Raw genomic sequence first — 6,099 nt, 5'->3', positions numbered from 1 at the left:
GTCTTCCACGCCAAAGGCGCGTACGCTAACCACTAAGGAGCTTATGAACAGAGACATTTATGAGCTAAAACAAAGGCGAAAACAAAGATGTGTGATGTGATTTTGAGTTTATCGTCCCTTTCAGCAGCGAGGCTATATGAGACGTGGACCTACTGATTAACGTGAAATGCGAACCACATGAGCTCCCGCCGGGCGAAAACAAAGACCTTTGGAACTGACAATTGTTTGGACATTCCAGTCGAACCTACCTAATATTAACAACGTTTCTACGATAATTTCGTAACATTGTATTATTTCTTTTGTTGATTAGCTTGGTTAGGCTTATTTAAACACTTTCTTCTTTGCACCGACGTGTCACATCTCTTGGATGAAGATACACTAGCTCTCACTGGAAATCTAATCCAGAACCAATGCACTTGAACCATTTGATCACAACAAGGCACATTTAAAAAGAAGTTTCGATTTTGTTCGGAAAATTGTGATTAGGTGTAACATTTAAAAATATATTTAAGAAAGGGTACGGAGTAAACGCACTGTACTTTCTCGCTCGAATATTTTACACTGACTTATGTTAGGCTGCAACTGTTATTGATACATTTATTTGGGAAATTGCGAATAAAATAATGTTTTGGAAAACTTTGCTAGAAGAAACTTCAGGCCCAAAAGTAAAGTACCCATTGGTCATATTTCCGTTAGAAATAACTTGATCCATATATTAGAATTATAAAGGATATAATTGTATGTGAACTATAAGCAAAAGCGTCTGAGTAATTTCTGAGAAAATTATGCAAAAAGTCACCCCCAAGAATAAATTATCGATTGTGGATCTTTTCAGTATAAACGAGCTATGCTATATTGTTAGTGTTTTCATAAAACATTTATGTATGAAATACGAACACAATCGCCTGAATCGTTCTTGAGAAAATCGCAGGGTAAAACTTACTGTCAAAAGTAATATACCATTTCTAGATTTTCCGGATGAGGGAATTATACCATATAGCTAGGTTATTTATGTAATACGTATTTATAAAATATGAACAACAAACATCTCCTGAGTTGTTTTTAGGAAGGTCATCGGCAAAAGCTTACCCCCAAAGGTAAACTCTTCTATCTGTAATTTTGACAGTATAATCGAGTAATTTTTAAGCAAATCGTCGGGAAAAATTTCACTGTCAAAGTAAACTATTTCTTTTGGATTTTTCTTTTCGGAACAAGCGAGTTATACCATATTGTAAGATTATTACAGAAAATATTTTTACTGAAATTAGAACAAATTTCAGTAAAAATAGAAATTTCAGTAATAACTGAGACAATTGTCCAAAAAAAATCAACCCTTGAGAAAACCACTTCTTCTGTATGTTATCGGAATAAACTATTTATGCTCTATGTTAGTTTATTAATGAAATATTTCTTTACGAAATATGAACAAAATTGCCTGAGGCGTTAATGGGAAAACCATCGGGGGAAAGCTCACCCTAAGATTAAGCTACTCCTTCCAACGAGTTGACATATTGTTAGGTAATTAATGATACGTTTATTTATGAAATGTGGTTGAGAAAATTGTGCAAAAAGAACGCATACCATACAGTAAATTACACCATATATATTTTTTCAGAAAAATTATTCATATGTGGTGGAGATTTGTTAATAAAATATATATTTATCAAAAGTAAATAAAATAGTCACAGCTTTTTTTATTTGAGAAAATTGAATTATTTTAAATTTTAATCCTTCAGTAAATTAACCTTGGTTTTAGGTGTCGAAGGACATAAAATTCGAAAGATATTATGTTACTAAAACGTTATGTCTAGAATTCGGTCCAGATACATTGAACAGTATAGCCTCTATTTGAGTGCGTGTAAAAGCGTGACGAACCGAGAGACAAATAGATGGACAGACATCGAAAAATCATTTTTTTCGCTATGTAGGAGCCATGTAACTTGAATTTATTGAAATCTGGTATTCGGTTTTTATAACTATCACCACACATTCTTTTTTCGTCGCTCGAATGTGAAAACGAATAGGCCTACACCGACACGTAATGTGATAATTTGTAATCCCAAAAATTTAATTTGTTATATTTAATGTGTGGTTACTCTAAAAAAAAAAAAAAAAAAAAAAAAGCTTATGCATGTTACATCATTTTATTATCAGTTTTTCACGCTACTGTATAATTCGGTACGATTATAGTTAATATTCATGGCATCTTTTGGAAGCATTCGCGTTCCTCACAAAGAGAGCTGTAAAATTTAGTTTTGTTTAAAGAAAGCACTCTTTATTTTTTTTCACACAGACTTGCATTTGTTGCACTTGTGAATATGAAACAAAAGGAGAGAGAGAGAGAGTCAATACTTTAAAAATAAACACACACACAGAAACACTAGAACAGTTTTTTTCTTCATGACAACGAGCTATCGCTGTGACTGTGTTCCTCACGCTGTGTGTAAAGCTGCAGGTTGCTCTTGTTTTGTTTTTTCCTATTCCTGACTCACAGACACTCGCAGTGAGTTGAAGCTGTGTAAAAACGGAGAGGGAACGGTTAAGCATACCATACCATAAACTAAAAACAATCGCTATTAGTAATAAATAGTAAGCTAATTCTGAATAAATACGTCATCAGAAAAACAAAAAGTTATTTCATTATTATATTATTTCGTTTCTTATTAACATAAAAATTATATACTTTCTACAATGTTTTGTAAAGAAAAAAAATGAACCGGACCGGATGGGATTCGATCTGGTGTCAAAACAGTATAAGAATTACTAGTCCGTCACTCTACCCACTTGCCCACACAGATTTTCTTTTGTTGCCTATCTTTTTCTTAAGAAATAAATGCTCATGGCTATAGAGCATGTCACTTCCAAACTTAAGACAACAGTTTTTTCTCTTTGTTTATATTTTCCGTATAACAGCTTGCTTACGGAAGCTAATTTATATTTGGCAGACAATTTACACCCTAGATTTCAGCCAATAAATGCAATATTTTGCTCCAATTTCCAATTCCTTGATTCAGCTGTTCTCCTACTAATCTTGTTATTCCCTCTGCAATCGTGCTGTGCTACTCCAAAAATTCCCTCGAAAACATTATTGCCAGTATACACAAAACCGAACATAATTTTGTTTTTTGCTTATATTTTTATTATTTTATTATATTTTTTGGAAATATCTCCTTAGATGGATTGCTTTCTATTATCTCCACGTACTAATAACTGAATTTTACCAATAAACATATGGAAAATGGAATAATTGCGAAAAATTGTGAGTTACAGTATACGCGCAATATTTTTTGCGCATGGGAGTACATCATCATTGCTCTATTAACGGGGTATAGTTTTATTAGGAAAGCATGCAAGTGTATATCGAGTTACGAAGCTTTGGGAGGGGAGGAAGTGCACCGACTGGATCTTCCGTCTGGGTGCGTCTCTGCTGCTCTCATATAAATATAATTTGGTTCCTCTCATTTCTTTTATTTATTTATTTATTTATTTATTTATCCATCTTACTATACTTTAAAAAAATACATGCATTTGCAAGAAGTTTCACATAAAAACAGTAACTCTGACAACACTGCTATATATCTGACTTTACTTATAAAAAACAAAGAAATTTGTTCGAAATCTTGCACTCTGTGCAGATAAATCAGAGCCGTAGTAATCCTATATCCGAAGAGGATGCGTAATCAATTCACGTAACACATAATTGGGGTTGTGAGTCCGAGGTAACAACTGTTGAATAATTATCGATTCATCAATCTACAGTTTACTCTACGTTGGATCTACATTTTTACCTTTATTTTTACTTTAACCAAACTCAACCATGCCGATAACCGTTTTTGTTGGTCTAGTGGTTAGCATGCATGCCTTTGATGCACAGGGTCCAAGGTTCGATTCCGGCGTCCGAGCTTTTAAATTTGAACGCATTGCGATGATTGGGATTCCAACTTAAAACTGTAGGTCCACGTCTCATATAGTCTCAAGCTCGACTACGAAGCACTTCAACTGATGCAGAATTAATTCCGACAAAAGGAACTTACCAATAGGCAACCATACATGCTTTAGAATGGTTGCGGTTGCATAACAGCACAGGGAATGTACTGGAAAGTTTCTGAACACTTTCAGTTAAGTTTGTAATATTTTAATTTAATCAAGTGGGTTACTTGCGTGCTCTTTTTTTAATTTCCATCAACATATTACTCCAAAGCAGAGTTTGCACTGGTAAATTATCCACACTATTTCAGAGTTTGCACTGAAATCTTCTTCCGTAAATTATCCACACTGTGAATTTTCATGGTATACACTCCCATACTTTAAAATTCATTACAAGCAAATTCAATGGTGTACAGGTGAGACGACTGATCTACCCATTTCAAAAATCAACTTCTCAGAATCCAACCTCCGGGAAACAATTCATCCAACCACTAGCGATCAATGATTCTATTCCTATGCAGAAAATCATTCTGTAGAAGTTAAAGGTGTAAGGTAAAATTATTCTCTCGTTGTCGCATAATCAACAACTAGTTGTCAAAAAAAATCTCTAACGTTCGAAACGCCTGTGACCATGAAAGTAACGGTCTGGTTTTTATTTTGTTTTAAGAAAGTATATGATGAAGACAGACGATAGATATCTTGGTATTAAGAGCTGTGTGCCCTTTCTTTCTGCTATCACAAGAAGAAAAGGTGTTCCCAAAGAGACGAAAAAGGTTGCAATGGGGAAAAGTAGCAAGCGAGACGATTCTCTTTTCTATTCAAATCCCTTCTGGTGAATCCCTCTGCAACGATGTTCACTTTTTCTTTGCTTTCTTTCTTTTTTCACCAGAAAACTCAGCATTATTCTCCAACACTTCTACAGACACAATAAATCACGTATCTTCTAAGAGATGCTAGCGAGAATCTTCTTCTTCTTCTTCTTCTTACACGTAGTCTACTAGAAGAAGAGCACTCATCGTTGCGTTGGAAAGATTTCTTGCAAAAAGTACGCTTGTCAAACAGCAGCGGAAAAAAAAGGACTCTTTTTCACAGATTCATACATATTCTATCTTCATTTCGATTGTCTTTTTTTCTTTTAACGCCATTCTTTCTTCTTCCTTCTTTCAAGCATTATTTCGCTTGAAATAAGACATATCATTTTCACTTTTTTCACCTCAATTTCATTTTTTTACTAAGTTATTTTTTCCCCCTCGAAGAACAAGGTGAAGATCTAAAGTATAATCAGTTTCATTTTTGTGAACACATCTCTCTCATTTAATACATAATTGACAGAGGGAGGGGAACAAAGTCCACTTTTCTTTTTTCGTTAACGACACTTTTTTTTTTTTTGTTTTCACTAATTTGTCTACTTTCGTAAAAACTTTTTTTTTTTTTTTTTTTTTTTTGGTCAAAGCTCAAATCAGCTTTACTGGTATGCAAATCCAACACCTACGATTACTAAGTGCCGCATTTTAAATAATGGATTGATTTAACGAGTTTTATTTTATAACAAATTGCTTTGTTGAAGCAAACAAACTTTCTTAGCCATCAAGACTGTGTATTACTGTGCCTACTTAAGTTAAATACACTTTCTGAACCATGGGAAATGTGTTATTTTACTTTATTTTCTTTTCTTCAATAAAATAAATGGATAAATACTAACTACGGTCGCCGCTATATATTTAATTCGAATAATTTTTATTCAAAACAAATCTAGTGAAGCAGTCCACATGGCTCTAAGGCTGGGACTATAAATCTCCCGTAATGGGACGTTTACACTTAGTCGATTTGCGTTCGATTTAGTTGAATTGACGTCACTTTCAACTTAATCGACCGTGTAAACGGGACTTCAATTTAATCGCTTGTTAATCGAAGGTGACTAATCGACTGGCAACTGAATTGAAAGATGTTTTATTTTCTTCTGCTATAACACCGCAAATTGTACCAATTATTGCTTGCTTGGACATCTTTAAAATTGCCAGTCGATTTCGAATCGACCAGAGGAGAGCGAGTCGACAAGCAGCATTCAATTTCGGTTGAAACAATTGAACACATCCATCGATCTGATTCGGCCTAGTTGCTTCGATTTAGTCGCAAATGCAATGAGTCGATTTAGCCGTGCGACTAAATCGA

Source organism: Thermobia domestica, chromosome 7 (genome assembly GCF_964235325.1).
Source record: "Thermobia domestica chromosome 7, izTheDome1.hap1.1, whole genome shotgun sequence".
In the NCBI taxonomy this organism is placed as follows: Eukaryota; Metazoa; Arthropoda; class Insecta; order Zygentoma; family Lepismatidae; genus Thermobia; species Thermobia domestica.
This window is presented reverse-complemented; position numbering follows the sequence as displayed.